The sequence below is a fragment of the Phalacrocorax carbo genome, chromosome 6, assembly GCF_963921805.1.
Source record: "Phalacrocorax carbo chromosome 6, bPhaCar2.1, whole genome shotgun sequence".
In the NCBI taxonomy this organism is placed as follows: Eukaryota; Metazoa; Chordata; class Aves; order Suliformes; family Phalacrocoracidae; genus Phalacrocorax; species Phalacrocorax carbo.
In genome coordinates this window covers 4,492,844-4,513,887 of record NC_087518.1, presented here as the reverse complement: position 1 = coordinate 4,513,887, position 21,044 = coordinate 4,492,844, and the positions used below count along the sequence as shown (strand labels likewise).

The following is a 21,044-nucleotide window of genomic DNA, read 5'->3' as shown; positions in this document are numbered from 1 at the left end:
CATAAAATCAGTGTATAAGACAAGCAAGACTCATCCTACCATTAAGATGGGCTTCAAATCCCAGAAACTGGAATTCACACCGTTCCATCTAGAGAGCAAAGAAATGCCACAGGCTGTCTTCAAGCACTTGCAAAACCAACCAAACAAAATCCTAATGCAAACCCCAATAATTTCTTAGCGCTCCCACCCCCAAAGATTAAAAGATGAAGCAGAAAAACAAAAAGCCTAACCATAGACAGACCATTAAATTCCACCAGAGGAAACAGCAACGTAGTCAATCTGCTTTAGAAGCATTGAGAATATATTACCCTGTCAGGGCACTGCAACTCAAAAACATACAAAACTCAACACAGAAGTACTCTCAACACCACACTGCACCAAAATTTACGTGCATATGACCCTGTGGTCAACTAACTTTTCCCCGAGAATGAAGTTACTCTGATTTACAAAGTTCCCCGTAACAACTATCGCCGCTTTCGGTCCAAGAAATACTCAAAATATACACTCTGGCCTCTCTGGTCTCTCTCACTACAGGAGACCATACAGAAACTCAGTGCTGCTATCCCGTTAAACTTCTCCCTTAAACTGAGATTTTAAACTGCAGCATATGAGGAAAAATCATTCTGTGTCTAATAACCTCATAGCTAACAAATTAAAAGGTCAGTACACCGCGGGCTTGAAAAGACTTAAAAGCTCTTGTAGGTTAAACAGTAAAACGTGTTGCTAGCTGTGTGTAAGTATCCACACATTTTTACAGCTAGCTATATATAAAATTATTTATGTAACAATCTAATAATGCACACTAAACAATTGCAGAAAAATCCCTTCCTTCTCACCCTCTTTCCTCCTTCCAAAAGTCTCATTAATGCTCAAGTACCTACAAGAAAAATTATTCAATTTTAATGGCATTTGTGTCATTTGCATAACTCAATACAGGCAAGAAATCCTCAATGCATGACCACCTCTTCAGTTACTTAGAACACCCAACCAAAGCTTAAAGCCTGACCTGTGTATTGCATTAATCAGGCATTTTCCAGAAATCAACAGTTACTTCTCTGTTTCCAGTGGAAAAGGGGGAAAAAAAAAAAAAAATCCTAACAGATTTGAGGATGAGAGCCTCGGGGTGCCTGGGCTTCCCCTGCACCTCTCCAGTCTGGATGTCACTGTGGCCCTTGGCGCTTCCCACAAAGGTCTGGACTCAGCTTTGCTTTTAAATAGAAAACAAGTCTCCAAGATTTCTTACTTTAGGAATCTTTAATAATACATTTTAATGCAGACTTTCCTGACCAACTTACTCAGAGAGAGAAAGGACATCCTTTACCACATTACATTTCAGAGGTCTGATGGCCAGGTCTTCTGCCTGTTTTTTAACTACTATTTCATCTTTTTATATAACTTAACAGGGAGTCATTACAAAGGATAGTACAACCAAAACACAAACAAAAAACTGTATGGCATGACTCTAAGGTAGATGATTGTCCCCTACATGGGTTCTCTGGCACTTTTATAGAGTACCACAGAGCTGTGAATTTAATATTTTCCTATTACACTACACAATTGCTTCTTCTTGACCAATACCAAGGAGAGAAGCTCCCTAGACCAAAACTGACGTAAAATGGATGCAAACTTTTTGGAGAGACACATAGCGCCACGTAGGCGGTGATGGAAAGTTTCTCTTCTTTCCGTAAGCCGCACACACAGGTTTCTTTTTCTCCCTCCGAGCAGAAGCAAGCCAAGAGGAAGAGATGACCTACAGGCAAGCTGACTTAAGGCAGACCCCACGGGCTTGTTTTCTGCCTCACAGTCAAATAAGCAGAGGAAGAAGCCTGCAGGTGAACACAGAGGATCCTTTGCTGTTTCTTCCTTAGCTGTTAGACATCTGCAGTTTTTGCTACAGTAGGCAAGGGCGAGGTGTCATACACATCACTGAACTAGCAGTACAGCCTTGTTTTTAAGGTCAGCACACATCTCCAAGTACAACAGGCTTCAAACCAATACACATGGGCTGGATAGGTTTTATTGAAAACTCAACTCAGTGCTAGGACATGGAGCAATTTGGGTGGGGAAGCCAACAGCAACAGGCTTCTCTGGAGAGCCTTCTGCTCTGAAGCTCAACACATCCATCCAGCTGCCTCCAGCGATGGAGAAGCTAAGCCTAACGCTGGGCCATGCACAACGCCCTACGTCAAGGCAACTGCTCACAGGGAATAGTCCTCACCTCAGTCTTACAGAGCTGAAAATAACAGACAAAAACAGCACTGAGAGAACACGCTATTGCAGTCCCAAGCCAAGACCTCCCAGACCCAGTGAGCTGAAGGACCAGCCCCATTTCCCCATATGCTCCAGCCACAACACTTTTTAACAGCCTGACAGCTGACATACAATGGGCAATGAGATGTATTGTCTCTGTTTAATTGTAAAAGAGAATTTAAATTCCCAGCAAGTAAGATACCAAGAGGGCAAAACGGCTTAAATGTTTCAGGTATGTAAGTAAACGAGGGGAAAAGAAGGTAAAAAAAAAGTCACGTCACATGTCTTACCAGCCTTTTCTTATTCTTTTAAAACATCTATAGCCTAGGAATGGAAGAGCTAGATAGAAGAATTCAGTTTTCGCAAGGAACTGAGCTTCAGGAGATATGGCCGCAGGTAGCCTTAATCTATCCCGTCTGTGATTATCTCACTCAAAGTCACATGCCAGAAAATAATCCCCTGCAGCATAGAGCACTGATGTGAAAGTAAAGAAAAAGCACAAAGTCACAGCTGAATGGTTATAGCTGAACCCATTTCAGTACTTTTTTCCCCTTCCCCTTATTTGAGACCAAGGCAGCTAAATCTGCATTGATGTCTATGAAGTTTCACTTTAGAAGTTATTCAGCCCAAGAGACTTTCCTCTCTTATGAATAGAAATAAAATGCTCAAATATTTTATGCAAAGTTTTTTTTTTTAAAAAAGGAACTGAGATATTGCCTGAAAACCTGAATACTGCATTTCAGCCAAATTTCAAACTAGTAGCAAAGACATTAACCCCGAAGTGAGCTTATAACAGAAAAAAAAACACTTAAACCTGAACTAGCAGGCAGAATACTACCCATTGGAGAATACGATAAAACCATTACAGATGTTCAGTTGATTAGCATGGCTGATTAGCTTGCTCATGGCAGTGCACTCTTAATAGAGTCAAACCATTTTGTGGTTACTATTAAGACCAGAGTATGTTATTTCTTTAAATTATTATTTTTATTTTACTAGAACACTGCCCCACCTCTCCCCACTCCTCAGTTTCTCCCTGTTTTGCCCTATGTACCCACACTCCCCATGAAATGAATTCCAGCTTTAGATACACACTCGCTTCATTAACCCACCACTGTAAGAGGACAATACCCATGCCACTATGATGGAAAGTAAAGGGAAAGAAAGAGAAAACATGATAAACAATGAAATGACCGCAAGGAATCTCAGTTTTGCGTAATTTAGAGATTAGTTATTATCTGGGTATCCTTGTTACCCATGGTTCCAGGGAGGAAACCGAGTCTCAGCATAAAATCGTAAGTTGAAGGAAGCAGAATATTAGAGGTTAGATTTCAGCTATATTTTATTCCATTGATACTAAGAAGAATGTCAGCATCTATCCCAAGATTAATGCATGCAACCACAACTGATCCATGACCACAGAAAGCAGAAAAGAAAGTAGGCTTGTTAGCCAAACAACTGTGAAAAAGCTCTTTTATCCTTCCCACCTAACGAGGCCCCGCTTTCAAGTAAAAAAAAAACCAAACCTCAACAAAAAGCAGTGTTTAAATTACTTAGCAAGATCTCTTTAAATATCAGTACGAGGTTAGATGTGATAAAGACTACATTGGCTTTGCCAGATAATTTTGACAGCTTTGGTTTAGGGGAAAAAAGAAAAACAAACCACAAACCCAAACAAAACTGGAAGGAGCAGAGAGCTACACCGAGGTAACATTCAGTGGCAATGAACCTAAGAAGATCTAAAGTACTGAAAAATCCATTTCTTGACTTCGGAACTAAACTCAAATTAGCAAAACTCTGTCTGACAGAAGTCTGAAACCCATGGAAGGAAAAGATGATGCGGAGGGAGGTTAATTGGCTTGTAAAGCATTACGAGTACCTTGACACTAAATGCCCTGGCAGGAGAAGAGACCTGCAGAAGAGTCAGAGAGCGTGCATGGAGTCGGCACCAGGGAGTGGGGGGTGCAGAAACAAGCCCAAATTTAATTTTTGAGGTTCAGTAATTTCATATAATAATAATATTGTTCTAAAATAATTCATGGCACCAAAGCAAGTTTGAAATACAGCTTCAGAAAGCCTACACTTGGGGCTTTGCTAACCAAAAAGCTCCACTTCCCAAATATCCCTTGACTTTTTCTTCAGAGAAGAAAAATTCTTTTCCCCTGTGGCTAACAGGAAAGTAGCAACAAGCTCCAAACCCCAGAAGATGCTGGTTTTGGTTTGGATCTCCAAGGTTCACTTCATGTCTTTATACACCTGGCGTTGCTCTCACTATTAATCGTGTTCTGCAGACCAGGAGAAAGTGCTTTTCCAGAAATGACCTCAAACTAAATTCGTAATTCTTTAAGAACCAATAAACCCACTGAACCAGGAAGCTCAGCCCTTCTGCAGCGGGCTACAAGCAGCCAAGCTGCTTTACTCCCCTCAGCAAGATTCACTACCACCTTTTATTTAAAGCACCGAGTGGAAACTGTTCATGTAGTTTAACAACATACCTGTGTTTTGAGGCACGAAAGGAAAGAAGAGGCCAGAAGACAACAGAAATCCTTTATGGACAGCTGCACAACTTCAATCTGTCACCAAAACCCTGTTTTCCAGCACTACAGCCAAAGGAGCAAAGGCTGCCGGGCAGCCCTACCTAATACTTTTTTTCCTAATGCTCTAAGACCTAGGGGAACATCCCTTAGCACTTTCCAAGTGTTCCTACAGAAATCAAGATATTCTGCATTATGTTTTTCTGGAGTTACCCTCATCAAGAAGAAAGATCCTCTATGAAGAACAGGTAAATGTATGTCTCAACACATTATTAGATGGCTTACTCTTCCTCACAGGGATAAGTTATTCTAAGTTGAATATGAAATTTGAATACTCAGATCTATGACATATGGCATGAAAGACACTGCAATTACTAAAATATTTGGGACACCTCTGCATCCTTCACTGTACAGGAAAGGGAAGGTGAAAATTGGAACTTATGCTGAAACAGAGCCTTAAAGAACATATTACGCCTGACTTTATGCTTCGTGTTCTTGCTTTAATACCACTTAAACTCATCTGTGAAAAACCTTGGACAAGAGTACTTGAAGCTGTACCTACAATGCATAAGTTTTTAAGTCAGAAAAAGTAATTTTAAGTCTTCAAAGGCTTTTGGAGCCTTTTTTAACAAACGAGACCATTAAATTCACCTGACCACACACAATTAATCCAGGAAGCAGGATTTTTCAAAGCCTAATATTAAAGGGGGCCTTTCAAGACTTCTTTCACATTCCAATAATGTTAATTGGATCTGCATATATTTGACATGGTGGAGAGGAAGAATACCATAATAGAACTTTGTCAACTGATGATAAAGCCTTGCTGGGACTTTGTTTCTAGAAGTATCAGCTTCTTTTAGTTAAAAAAAGTCCTAAGGTCTGTAAAACATATCCCAGAGAAACAAGGAAGGGTTGTATTTTTCACAAGTCCTCCACACAGCACAGAGAAAACTTGTGGAATTTATCAGAATAATACATCACTCAGGACTCAGGAGGATTTGCAAAGGAACCAGATAAATAACACAAATAACAAGCATTCCCAGAATTATAGTTGTCTGCATTTGTAAAATAAACAAGGGCTGGAGCCAGCACTGCAGGACATGGCTGTGGCTGCCAGAGGCAGAGGGAGGAAGCAGCTCTGCGGAGCAGCTGCTGTAGAGACACAGGCTTGTGTGCCTTCGGGCTCGTCACACCATCCTCCGGGTACCTGGGGTTGGCTTGGAACATCCACCCAAATATTGAGCGTGACTTTGCATAACTCAGGTTTTGATAGAAATGCCTTTTGCCATCACTTACGGAGATGACTCGGAAAAAATTGTTATTTCTGTTGCCAAAGCAAAACCTGACCTGGTAAGGGACAAAAAGAGGAAGGAAAATACACTAGCACCTTTCTACCCCCAGGTCGTAAAAGTAACACAGCATATTTCAGTAACTCCATTATGGGTTAAACTTAACTATGTGAAGTGTAAATGTGTGTTGCATCACTGCAACATTAACATTTCTTTTGAGCAAACAAAAAAAAAAATCAAAAAATCAGCTCTGCTGCAATGTCTGTTTGCATCTCACACAACTTCTTTTCACATGTACCATTTATTTATTTCCCAGGAAGTATAGGGATAAATTAATCTGCAAATGATACGTTCATCACCACCTTAATTAGGCCTATTGGACAAGCCACTGAGTCCTTCAGAAATATAAAATGTGGATCCTTACAAATTTACAATTTGAGGAAATTTAAATTAGAATTGCAGACAGTTAACTGTCTGCGGTGCTTATTCCCCAGACTGATGCTCTTTAAATTTTTCTGAAAATATGGTAGAAAGACTGATTCTTCCCTCCCTGCTGCAGGGAACCAAGGGCTGGGAGAGGATTCCCCTTGCTACAGTATTGTAAAGGGTCATAAGGATACAAGAGATTATTTTCTTCTGCTTATTTTGCTAAGATACCTGCAGAGAAAAAAACCCCATGGTTTTTCCCTTCCAGATGAGGCTGTATGCATCAACTACATAGTTCGTGTCTGGTTTTCTTTAAAAACGTCACTGTAGACTTATCTGCTGGGAAAAGAGCATCCTTGGACACAAAAGGGAAAGTACGTCTTGCACATAATTCTTTTCACACTGTAGTGTAAAAAGCTCAGGGAACAGCTGGAAACTCCTGCCACAACAGTATCCGACGTTCCCAGAAAGGCAGGGGACGCCTGATGAGGAGTTAAGATCAAGCGATGCAGACCAGAACTCAGGCCTTCTCTGCATCAAGCAATCGAGAGTCCACCTCAGAACAAAGGCAGACTGGAGGAAACTTCAGGTTTAATCTTGCCAAACCTTACTACTGCTTTCTATCAGTTTCACACATTTTACTGATTTTATTTATTTTAAATCGCAACTATGTGAAAGGTCTGGGAGTTTTCTGTTCTTTCAGGATAACATACAGGCACAAGCAGTTAACTACGCAAGTTACCAAAATCTGTAACATTAGGATGTTCAGATGCTGGGGGAAGAAGTTTTATGTTAAAATAGCTCAAAAGCAGGAAGCACGAGGTGGTAGAGCTTTGCAACTTCCTTAAGCTGCTTAGCTTCAGATAAGGAGCTTATGCAACTTTCTTAACTCTGGAGTACATTCAGCGAGTTGATATCAAAACAGTTCTCAAGTTAAGTTACACTTGGGACAGATGCCTCGAGTACCGCCATTCTGCTCCCTCACCAACGAAAGAAGCCAAAAAATAACAAAGGCAAGCACTCACCCCCTAAAAAACCACCCGCCCACTAAAAGCTAGGTACACTTTAGTAGAGGAGGTAAGTGCCATACTTTCTTGCCTCGATGTTTCCCTTGTATGACATGGGCCATCTGCATAGTAAGCCCTGCTTCTGACCTTTGGCAGCATAAGCAAGCGATTGTAGTCAGGATCCACTTAGAAACCATGAAACAAAGGAGCTGCTTTGAGTCATCTGGAAATACTTGTAGAAACGAACATAAATACTGCAGCTATTCTAGTCAGAAAAACAGGCCTAACGGTAAGTTGTTAGGATTTTTCTTCTGAAAATAAGCCAACCACCTCCAATGAATCTAGCCAAGACTACTCTTCAGACAGAATAGGAACAAGGTCAAAAGCCTGAAGTCTTACAACCAGACTTGATTAAGTTGCATCAAAGCTGGGACTTGGATAATGAACATGAAAAGGACACTCTGCTCCTCTTGGAAGTTGTTGAAGAAAACATGGAAAAAGCTAAGAAGTCCATGATCCTTTTCCAAACCCCAGTGCCTTATGGAGAGACACCAAGTGCCACCATCACCACTTCCAGAGGAAACACAACAGCAGTGTCAAACACCAGCTGAGGGTACAGCACCCACCACGGCAGACACACAGCGGCCAGTTCTCGGAGAGGCTGGGACCACTTACCTCTCCAACCAGGGGCTCCTGGGGGCTGTGCTTTTGAAGAGGATTCTGTGTTTCTTGATGAAGATTCACTTATTTCAACTGCGTTGTAGGACAGATCTGCAGAAGGGCTTTCTGGTCTACAAGCATACCTGATGAAACACTGGAGCTTTCTAGTATCTGGATTTTGGCAGGCGAACCGGTTACAGGGCAGGGGAGAACTTACTACAAAACCAAATGCCAAGCAAAACCCACAACCTTTTGTTATTCTCCAAAGCAGAACAAGGGAGGCAACCCTACTTGTTCTTCATGTAAGTCACAGAAGAATGGCACGATTAGACATAACACCTCTTCTGTTTGCATTTTAAGGTTATCAAGGAAAAAGGATGCTCATATAGTCTAAGCTAGAGCTTTTAAAGCATTAGAAAAATAGCTCTTTACCAGAGCCATAGGGATTTTTATTTTCTTTAGCAATATAATAGTAAAGATGGTCAATGTAAGATGCAAAAATCCAATAGTTACAACAATTATAGTGAGAAATTGATAAACTGCAAGATCTATAAACAGATTAAGCTAAACATAAAAGGAAAACTACCGTATATATGCAACTACTTCAGTAACTGCATTTGATTCCACAAATCGTTTGGCAGTTCTCTGTAAGGCTTCATCGCTTTTCCCACTGTAATTTAAACAGAAGTTTTATAAGAGGAAAGATACGAAACAAGCAACAAGAGGAATAGCGCTATGTGAGAAGGCAGATACTCAAAAGAGGGAGAAGACAACGAAAATAACTCTGGTTTACATAAATTTAGCTACTTCTGGGACAAAAGCTAACTCTTGCTTAGTCAAGAGTAGAAAATAGACAAACAAGTGAGTGTCCAAGATGGGAGAAGTGTTACACATGAGCAGCTGCTGCTTTTTAGCTTGTCAAGAAGAAAAAGACATTTCAGTGCCCTTCCATTGCAGCTGGGCAATGACGGCAGCAGAGCTCATCAGGGCTGTGTACAGGGGCACTGGGCTCCATGGCTTCTGCAGGCTCCAGCACTGGTCTGAGCACAGGCCCAGGTAAACTCACCCAACCCAAACCCATCAGAAGAAAAAGAGTTTCCATCATTAATTTAGCCAGCTACCTTCTACCAGTTCTAACAGGGAGCCATTTGGTCCAGTAAACCTATGTATATCTTTCTGTACGAATGACAAGATCTTTAGTCTACAACACCACATGTATACTGCACATTTTACACCAGAGAAAATACGAAGAGAGGCTTTTCATACACCACTGATGATGTGCACACAAACCTAACAAGTACCTAGAACACCGCTGTAGAATCAATAAATCTTTATCCGGAGGAGGTGCACGTTGCTAAAAATGTGCTCTTAAATGCTCAAACAGATGCTAGGGACTGCACTGTTGAAGACCTCACATGAAGGACTGCACAACTTAGGAACTCGAGTTCTGGTTCTCCCCCAGAAGACATCATCGCTTTGGAATATGAGGGTTCAGTTACGCAGATGCTTTTTCAGCAGCAATGCTGATTTAGCCTGTACCCTTGCCTACTTAGTCACTCCTTCGGTGATGCCAGCACAGCCATTTATCAGACATGCAATGAACAGCCGAACAGCTGATGCAGTCTAAATTAAGGGGTTAAGGGGATAGGTGACTTGATCCTCCGTATGTCTCCCATAACTCAAGGATTATAGCTCAGAAACAGCTAAATCGCTTAGGTTTTTACTCATCATCCCAAAATCTTTCAAACCTAGAAGGGATTAAAATTTATTTAAATTATCTCTATTCTTAACCGGATTTCCTTCCTTCCCGGCTGCTAAATTAGTTTTGTTTAACTTTCTCTTCTGCAAGCTTTATCTTTGCTTTTTATCCTGTACACCAATGACTGCACATAACAGACTTAAGAACTTGTCTTGTGCACCGTTTAGAAGTGGCAAAAACTCCAAGACACGTAGCAATGCTTATATTCTATCACAACCCAGTATCAGCTAATGACTCCTGCAAGGTTTTAGGTAAAACTCTCATTTCTATCGTGAACTCTTCCCCCTCCCCTTTTTACTACGGCAGCATCATCTGCGACCTCCTGACCTCAGCAGCTTGCTTTGGAATTTAATGGAAAAAGAGGTACGAAAAATCCTAAAGATAAAATGTGAGAGCTAGAAACTGTTACATTAAAAAAACCCAGTATACCACATGGCTGATAAACATAAAACCTCTCCCCGTTAAAGTTGTTTTACTTTGGTTTAAATCAGGTTACAGAACAGATAAAACAAAGAAATCAATTCACTTAAGTGAAGAATCAAATGCTTCTCCATTTTAATGTTCTCAGGCTTCATAAAAAAAATTAAAAAGAAAGAAAAATCCCAGAAGATGGTTCAGCAGAGAGGCTCAGCATCATGTTGTACCTCTCCCTCGGAGAAGACCCAAGAGCCTCCCTGGCCACCCTCCTCAGCTCCTCCTTCACCTGCAGGGAAGCACGGATGTCCTGCCAGGTGACAGGACACATCTGGCCAGAGAATACGAGGCTCTTGGGAAAGAGGGTAGAAGAGAGTCAGAACTAAAACTGAAGTGCTGCAGCGCTCCCTGTCCTACCTACAGACACCAAGTCAATCACAAGACTAATCAGCAAACTATTTTCCCCCCGTGTTGCCCTAGGAGGCAGGACGGGTGACAAGTTGCAGTGAGGCTCAAGAATTTACAGCACCCCAACTACACCACTGATCATCAGCACCCTCCTTCCCCTCTGCAGAGATGAAACAATGACCCAAAGAGCTCTTTGCAAAGTTTTTGTGAGCTACGTGCGAGTTCTTTTACAAAGAAGGGTTAAAAATTCAGAGTCATCATTGTAGATCTTAACGTGTTTCAAGTAATCTGCCATTAGCTGCATTACAGACCACAAGACAAACATTTACCCACCCCATATAGCCGATCTGCACATTGCCAACATTTCTGCATATTTCAGTACTCAACATTTAAAGGGATTCTAAGCATTCAGTCCTTCATATTTGCTCATTTGTATTTAAGCATTCACTTCATCAGTAAGCACAGCGACCCAGATTTCTCCCCCATTTCTATTCACTAGCACTCACTCCCACTCCAGCAGTTACACTCAACTTAATATTCAGGATTTCATTTTTAAGGAATAGCAAATATTGCACCTATCACAGCCCAAACTTAGTAGGCAGTCATTCTCTCCATTCACTACACACACCTACCTGGGGAGCTGGACTGGGATACTTTGCAAATTGTCTCCCTGAAGATCCCAAAAATATCTGACTGATCACCTTTAACTTTTAGCATTTTTCCAACTATGTAAACTAAAAAGATGCTGGCCAGAAGAAAACGCAAGGAATGACACAATCAAGCACACAGATAATACTCTGTGTGACTTTTAGCAGAGCTTCAATAAGATCTCACCTTTTATCAATTGGTTATTCCACATATTAGTTCCTAAGGCAAGTATTTCTCCTCATGAATGGGAAAACAAGCATAAAAAAAAAAAAATCAAGTTAGGAGTCTCTCTTAACTTAGCTGTTGATTCCCTTTCCTCCACCGTTAGTTGATCAATTTAGGATTGACAGCCTTCAGTGGGGCTTCCACTACACTTTCTGGAGGTACTGCTCATTTGCCATTGATTTAAACCACTACATACATAGATCATAAGATCCGGACATAGGAAAGCATGTTTGGAAAAGATAATCTGATCTTAATATTCACTTACTGGTTTGATCTGTGGTCTTGGGGAAAGCTTCAACTCCCTGTATCTTATGGCTTCAGTTTCATTGGAAAGACAGTTACGTGCCAGCATTTAGAAACCCTGAATAAGTTACACCTATTACTCTTTACAAGCCATTTTTCTAACGGACGATTCAATTCACATATTTACTTGCACCCTCAAACAAAAGAGAGAAAAGTTACAAAACCTATCCTTTCCACCCAAAGCAGATACTCATTTTCATACATTTATCTGCACAGTCAACAAAAAAAAACCCCACACTCGATGTATTCAGTCAACACAAGTAAAAATTAGGACAGATGGAAAGGAGAGTCGGAGCCAGCACTAGTGCATAACGAATGCCAATTCATGTACAAAAACATTAGGAGTTCTCCTAAAAAGCCAGATGCAGACCTGAATGGTCCAGCAGCCAGTACCAACGCTCAACACTAGGGTATACTTAACAGGCGTCTTTCAAAGGTGGCAAGGCTACTCTCTTCTTTTAGCTTCCATCAATCAGTGTTTAAATATATTCCCCTATGAAACAGCACAAATGTTTTCAGTGCAAAGCTCGCCTTTTAATAACTCTAAGGCAATATAGTCTTAAATCCCAAGGTTAAAAGGAAACTTAGCTCATGTCATTAACAGTTTCACTGCATGGACCAACAAAACGAACCTTAAATACAGTGCAGATCATTGTGACAGAGAAATTATTAGCATTTAATAAGTTCACACATTTTTCAGGGACAAGTATTTATAAAGATGTGCCTTTTAATTCAAAATGGAAACAACAACAACCTACCAATTTTTCAGGCATATACTCTATTGTAAAGAAAAGAAAGTTGAACAACCACAACAACAAACCCCAAGCCATAAAAATTAAAAGGCTGATTCCAGCCTGAACTCAGCTTTGCTCCTTCCCTCCAGCCCCAGTTCCGCAGCAAGCAGATTTGAGCACGTGGCTTGAAACAGGGCATCCCACCACCAGCCTTCACTGGAACAGCCTCCCGTCTGTGACCATGCCCTTGATCTGCCCTTCTCACCAGCCATGGTTGGCAGCATTTCTGGTTTCTCTGCAACTATCATCTCTCCTTGAGTATTCAAAGGGACCAAATTTTAGAGGAGCTGGAATGGAGAACAGTGGATGGGGGGACTTAATGGCCAAAGCATTGTTGCAACCAAGTCCTGTTCCACTGCCTCAGTAAACACTTATAGCTAGTATAACACTGACCTCTAACGAAGCTGTTTTAAGAAAGCCCTATCTTCTGCTAGGCAAGCAACAATAAGAAACTGCATAATGTGACCTAATTGCTTTATAGCAAGAAGTGATCCTATTATAGCCCTGAGATCCTGCCCCACATGTAGAAGCGAGGTTTCCTCCTGCCATCCCTGGTAAGCATCCACTCCAGGGCTTGAACTACACCACAGCCCAGAGAAATCCTCACCAGCTAACCATAAGCTTCCAAACAGAAACATATGCTCAAGAAGTCAACCCCTGCCAACAGGAGTTAGGGAAGATCCTTACTTACCACAGCTCTCTCCCGTAACTGTGGCAATGCCAGGGGAAAAAAAAGGAAAGGAAAAAAAAAAATTAACCCCTTCAAACCTCCGGTATTTCATTACTAGGCAATAATTGCCTATATGATCATCATCCTACACTACTCATACCATATTTATAAATCCTGCTGTTCCAAAGTTGTACATCAATTGCAGCATTTACAATTATTAAAAAGACACCCTCTGGTCTGTCTCATTGCAATGAACAATATGATTTTCTGCAAAAAAGTAATTTGCAGACAGAAAACTCAGAATAACCTGAAAGATTAAAGCATTTTTTCCTTAACACTTTTGAAGGACTGACTTCGTGTTCACCACTGCTTTCCAGTGTATGGATGCTCAGATTTGAAATACTAAAGGTGAGAACATAAAGAGTCTTCTACTGATCTTAATAATGGAAGGGAAAGACTCAAAGTGTACGCACATATGTGGCAGCATACATGCTAGCAGCTCTTGATCACTGTGCTAGGTTTCTTCCGAGCATTTGTTTTTAAAAAGCACAACAAACATTTTACTGTTATTATTTAATTATCCAGCAGCACATTCCCTGAGCATAACACACTTCAGGGGCAAAGAGGTACCGGTGGTCAAGCAGTGACCTAGCAGAAGTGTAATCAACCTTTATCTGCATTATAAATTACCCCAGTAAAGCATACATGCACATACAGCCTTTTCTTTTTATTGTCATTTACAGCCTACATCAACATGCTTGGCTGAGACGTTAAATAACCCAGGACGCTGAAGAGAGCTTTCCTCCCACACACAACCTCAAGCTTTGCACACACAACAACCTGCACTACTCTTGTAGCAGCAAGCACCAAAAAGTTGCCGTTTAAGTAGTCATTACCGCAAATGCTGACTTTTTCGTCATGAGCTTCTGCTATTTAAACTGCACGTGATTCTGCATATATATGTTCTACCAACACAGAGTCCCACCATCCAGGTGATCCTGTAGGTGCAGGGCAGCAATACTCAAGCCCACCAAGGATTACCACCTGCTCTAGCACCTAATAAGCATGAAGCTCACCCTGACACTTGCACCCCTCTCAGCGATGGCACCAGTAAGTGGTTGGGTGGTAGCAAAGACAGACCTTGTTTTCATGGTTTTATAAACAGACTGCCCTCAGCCAGCAGGACAGACACACATCCAGGTGACTACAGTAAGTCTTAAGAAGCCAGGATGAAATCAAAACATTTTATTATATTCAGGAAGAATAAACGATGGTTTCTGCATCAACCATACAAGTCTCATTTCCCAGTTTCTCTATGTAAAATATCTCCACACTAATATGCCATTAAAATAGTATTTTTCATCTTGCACATTTTATTGGGAATGTTAAGAGACACTGACTTCCACAAATGGAGTGTCTTTAAACGCAGAGATGCATGATTCTTCTGTAAATGAACTGTGAAAATCAGTATGCTTGCAAGCTAAACAAAATTTATCATTTACTGACCCACTCTGGATTGGATTAGACAGGATTGCTCCTTATGTAGTCAAGTAGCGCAATACGCTGAAAATGATTGTCCTGACCTCAGTACAAGTAAAAGGGACGCTGGCCATGCTAAACATTAAGTCAGACTGTAGAAAACCAGTTGATTTTCCCCACCAATTTATTCCGAAGAGAGGTTTACAGCTACAAACAGCTGTAATTTATTATATTTTAAATTTCATAAAAGACCTAAATATGTCGAGCAGTAATGCTCTTCAGAATTGTCAAGGCCTACTGAACTGAAACACACTCCTCAAATGACAAACACGGCACTGTGAATTCAGCAGAGCTAAAGAAATAGTATGGTATTGGTTTTTTTTTTTTTAATTGAGTTGGTACACAAAAAGGAGAACAGGGAGAAAGGCATGGTTTAAAACAATTATTGCAGGATAGCCCACTACTACTTGGATTAAAATGTAAATGGCAAAGTAATCTGGATTTAACCATAAATTTTCAATGAAGCTCAAACTACTGTTTTAAAACTACAGTAAAATTCATGATTTCTCACTTCTCCATTATAATTGGATGTAGAAGGGTGTCTTTCCTCAACTCTACATCTCAAAACCAAAGAAACAATGGCGTATAGGAATAGATCTGTACTAATAGATATGAAACATGCCCATACCCGATGCCTCTGGTGCTTCTTGTGCTGCACCCACCAGACCTCACAAGAGCAGCACCGGTCTCGACGCCACAGCTTCCCCGGCACTGGGCTGCGCAGGGACTTACCATGGTAAAAGAATGCTTATTTAGTTTTATTCACTTAAACACAGTATGGAGGAACTAATTTGTAACAGCTGGACCAGTTTAATTGTTCTGGACTTTTGTTGCAAATAAGCTGCAACCAGAAAAGCAGAGACACCTGCCACCACCCGACACACACCTGGGTACCGAGGTGCAGCACAGGAGTCTTGCTCCATCCTTAGCTGTCGCAATCCCAACGTATTAACCAGCACCCAGGCCCCCGGGGATGACAGGGAGGTTGGTGGCACTGTCTTGTAAGTCAGACATCACTTGCACAAAGATTTTTAAGCTGCTTCTTGCTCACACTTACTAACTCCTTGTCATCGTAATACATGTTTCCCCCTCAAACTGCCTGTCAGAAACTTAAATAATACACACTGTGTTACAGAGACCCTCGTGCCTGCCCTCTGCTCATCGTGGCAGCGCACCAGGAGGAACGAGCCTTCAAATGATAGCATATGCATTGTTGCTTCACCCACCTGCACATGTTACATCTGAAGTCACATGAATGAACGTTGCACAGATCTGATGTTGAGAGCCCATTTTTGTAGGGGTGGGGGGTTATGTGGTTCCTTGGCTTTTTGTTTGGGGTTTGACTGGGTTTGAGGTTTTGTTGGGTTTTTCCAGTCTTGGGTTTAGCAACTAGACTTACAGACACAAGAAATAAAGCACATAACAGCTCAGGAAAAAAAACCAAACAATTCAGCCAGCTGTTAAATTTAAAAGCATGCTCTTCGTAACTATAAATGTCAGCCTTGCTGTCTGGAATTAATCTCTGAGAACAACTTGCTTATTTCCAATATTTAAAGAAAAAAAAAGTGTAACCTATTGCTGTGAGAGTACCTCAGAGCAGACCAGTTGTGTTGCCCCAGCTGGCAACTCAGCCCCACACTGCTGCTCACTCACTCCCCCACCAGTGGGATGGGGGAGAGAATCAGAAGGGTAAAAGTTTGGTGCACCTGAGTTTGGTGCATTGGTGTGGGCGTCTGCAGTATAACTCTCTCATGGAAAAAAACCTGAGGTTTATTCTTGTATTTTTCAGCACCCAATAATTGACTGATCAACAGGAACCTCCCAGACAAGCCTGGTCATCTCTGGTTTTCTCCTCCTATTATCTGAAGCACTTGCTCAAAAGCCCTTCACAGCCCATATTGCTGTCTCATTTTCTGGAGGCTCACCATATTGGTAGCTCTGCAGTATGTATTTTCAGCGCTTCATGATTCACAGTCAAGCACTGCAAACACAAAGTTTCTCCTGTGTGCAATCAGTATTAACAGAATACTAAAAATACATGTCCTGGTTTCAAATACTGTCCCTTCTCACCAAGTTTCTCCAGGAGAGCACAAGCAGGCTGCAGATGTCATTGTTCAGGGCTGAGCACAGCTTCAGTAGCTCTGACTGCTGCTTCACCCAGCTGGAAACGCAGCAACTTGGCCAGTTAATTATTCTTCACATTGATAAACAGACCTATTTTTCAAGGGAAAAATACTTAAGAGTTATAGTTTGGGAAAAAAAATCCCATATCAGCTACACAAAAATGAAAGTATCATTGATTTTAAGGAATAATATTATACTTTATTACATTTAGAAATGAAACTTTCGAGTATGAAACTATCTGCTCTTTCAAATAAAGCCAATGCTATATACATTATGAGCTGTATTTTAATTCATCTTTTCTCAGATCAAATTTCAATATGCATATTTTAGCCTGACACAGAAAAGACAAGCTGTCTGCATTATTTCACCAGGTGCCCACCACCTTCTCTTCATTCAATCAAGTATGAGACTGAAAATCCATAAGATTGTTTTGAACTCCTGCCACTTCCCTTCACTCTGTAGTAGCTCCTCTTTCCTTTGTATTAGCACACTAAAAAACCCCCAACAATCCATGTATAGTAAATTTAAGCTGACTGCAGTCAAAGCTTCCCCCCCGCATTTTTACTGTCCAAACAGTACCCTCTTAGATACACTTTCAATTTTAAAGGCCATCAACTTTGATCTGGTTTTCATCTATCTCAACGGACGCAAGAGCAACGTGGCCTTTTCAGCACTGAATCCGTACCTGCAAACAGGAAAAGTACTTCTCAGTTTATGCAAGCCTGCAGCCTTTACCTAATCCTTTCCCCTGTCAAGGCACATTACAAGGTAACACTGATGATTCTTTATTTTTTTTTTCCCCTCTAATGCATTTTCCTGCAGCACATGCTATAAAATGTGGATATTCAAATCTACATTGAGAAGTTAGGGCTACGACTCTAAATAGCTTCACTAAATCAAAGGTGGAGATGTGAGCGTAAGAGAAGACTGCAGCTCTACCAACTTCATGTTCCTGCATTTTAATTGTTTTTAATTGGGATAATCACTGACTGATCTTCCCCTGGTTTGGCTGAAAGAGGCTGCCTCTGAAGGAAACAAGCTGTAGAGCTGCAAAACACACACCCCTCAAAAAACAGAAGAGAGCTGGGAAAGAACTTACTGTCACTGCAGGTATGTTTTGTTAAGGACAGCAACAACACAGCAACCATTTCAGAACATGAGCAGAGCAAGTCTTCTGCTCCTCCATTTCCAGAGACAGTTTCTGGGGCACATTCAGTTTTGAGGAATCAAAACAGTAAGTTTCTGAACTTCTTTAAACCAAAGTTCATTTCAAAGTACCTTGCTGCTTAACATTTAATCCATTTTGACATCACCCATGTATAACATGAGCTTAAGCAATGCATTCATCACAGAAGTCCCATGAATAAGTCATTTCCCATCACTTGTACCTTTAGTAGTGTCTGACTTCAATGCATGCGCGCATCTGAGGTGACTACCACCTCGTGTTCACTAGTTTCCAAATACGAACTAGAAGGTCACATATTTGATACCAGAACAAAACAGACCTAGCTGCCAAAGTCAGCACCAAGAAAGATGAAAATCAATACACACAAAAAGTAACTTTACAATGAACAGACTTGCCATTTTCCTTGCGTTTTCTACTAAATCAAGCCCCATCTTGTATTTCTCGAGTCATCCAAAGTCTACTTTGTACTCAGGAGGGATACTTACCACCAGCCATAGTCATTCCTCATCACTAACAACTTCTTCCCACTCTACAGGCTTGCTGGCTTCTCACACAGCAGCACCACACCACTGTGCCTTTCACTGTTTCAAAGGAGTGAAAAATCTTGTTTGCAAATTGCAGTTAATCTGCATCTTCTAGTATCAAAGTAAACCCTGACAATCACACTCATATAAAACCATTGGCTAATGTCACTTGTGAGAATTGGCCTCTTCCAGGAAGAGACATGAAAGGACTGAACCTCTTTGCAGAAATTTCCCATTACATTACCACACCAGCATAAAGATGCTGCACAAAGGCTCATGGTCTTTCATTTTCTCAAAAGAAAAAAACCAAAACCCAAACCATCCCCCCACACAAGTGGTCGGAAATGTTTATTTGCAGGGGGAAACTCCAATACAAACATAAAGAAAGAAACATGAAAACATGGCATCGCTACCTAGGTACAGTGACTTGCTCTCCAGGAATTTAAAGAACAAGTTGTTTTGGTAGGTCCGTAACTCACGCCTCCGTAAGTCCCCAAGCCCAGGGATTTGCAAAGCGTGCAGCTGAGTGGATACGTGCACAGATTTCTATGCAAGACCCTAACTAAGGTCACTGACATGAGAGCTGAGTGACTGCCAGAGCTACAGGAGTTAGGTGCAGGGCCAGAGCTTGCCAGCACTCTGCAGCAGCTCTGAACCCTGCAAGCTTTCTCAAAAAATACAGTGTTATTACTCCCCTTAACATAAAAGGTACCAAGGTGCAGCTTAATTAGGCAGCCCCTACCTGATGTGCTATTCATTAAGCAACCATCCGCAAAAACAACTTTGGAAAAATCCCGTAGCAAATGCCAGCGCCAACTTGCAGATCCTCCGCTCTGACAGCGCAGACCCGCGTGGCACCTGCTCCCGCTTCAGCACATGCACAAACACCAACGCTCGCAGCTCAAAGCCAGTAGTTCATTCCCAGTGCAAGGCAACGCTAAGACTAATGCGGAGAAGTAAAAATACTATAAAGCCTGTAGGTGCCCTGAAGAGCAAGGGAAGCGCCTGCCTGTGTAGCAGGGTAAAGAGCTCACAGCACAGGGAGGAATCGCAGGGCATCAACATGCCTTTAAATTGCAGCCCCAACATCAAGTCAGCAGCATTTTTAGTAAGGATTATACACATTCACTAAAATATTTTCCTCAAATGTTTTCACAAATTCATCTACCCAATTATTATGGAAACTCTCTTGCATAATAAACAACTTTCTGGAGTAATTCCAGATGGAGCAGCAATACACTTTCAACGCTTAGAAGTTAGTTCAGCATTTCCATTAATAATCTCAGTAATTTGCTCATGACTTCCCATGTACATTAAAAAAATAGTATCACTGAACAAACTTGGCATGCAGCTTAAGCTATAGTCAAGTTTCTCTTGCAAAATATCACAGTCATTAGTTTGGAGAGTTTGCTTGTCCTTCGTAAGGTCTTGATTTTTGTTTTCATAATTTTGCATTCATAATAAAAACAGTCGTCATTTCCTCTTTTGTAAAACAAGCACTTTGAGGACAGCTAAAAATCAGTACGCTAGTGATTTTGTGCATGTGTGTGTGTCAATGTCATCAGTAAGGTAATCACGACTAACCAGCTAGCACCCAAGGCTATGGCTGGATCATTTCCCATCAGAAATGGGCTGATCTCTCTCCGATGCGTACCACAAAACAGTGCTTGGATTTAGGTTAGTCACAGCCAGGCACCATACTTAATTGGCAGCAAGGTCACATAGCCATACTGGGGACATCAGCAGCTCATAAGGTAAGGTATGAAGCATAAATAAAAATCAAAGTTCTGAAAGAGAAGGCAAATCACTAAAGAACGAACACCAGAGCAGACAAAACCTGCAGAGAGGCTGCTGCAGAGAGCTACAGGAACAGAGGGTGAGCAGAGCCATGAGCTGTGCCGAGCCATGTTACTGCCGACTACACCGAGTGAGACCCCACTGAAACTTCGCATCTAGCTCAACCTTCCCTCCCTGCGTCTGATGGGAAAGTTCTGGTCTTGTCAGAATTCAGTGGAAACCGAACGGTCCCGAATGACGCACAGCAAGAGCAAAGCCACTATTCAAGAGGAATAAGAAAAAGCTTTTCAGAAAGCATCAACTGGAGTGGTGTGGGGTTTGTTTTTCTGTGTTTTTTTTAAAAGCCAACACGCTAGCATTCCTGCCGACATCAGAGAGGAGAAAAGCTCATTTACTCATGTTCTTGAATTTGAGGCAATTATTAGTACTTAATTAAAAGCAAAGCCAGAGAAGCGCAGCTTTAGAACTTGGCTAACTCCAGATTCAC

General features: G+C 41.3%; 1 protein-coding gene across 2 annotated transcripts in view; it reads right to left on the bottom strand.

Moving 5' to 3' along the window:
- The window catches only part of LOC104043648 (contactin-3), a 114,629-nt gene that overhangs the window by 92,768 nt on the left and 817 nt on the right, over window positions 1-21,044 (bottom strand). The window contains exon 1 of one of the 2 annotated variants that reach the window (XM_064453450.1): window positions 18,722-18,797. The exons of the other annotated variant lie outside the window; for it this stretch is intronic. The gene's annotated coding sequence lies outside the window, so the exon portion shown is untranslated. Of the gene's footprint in view, window positions 1-18,721; window positions 18,798-21,044 lie in introns of those variants that run through there. 2 annotated transcript variants of the gene reach the window in all.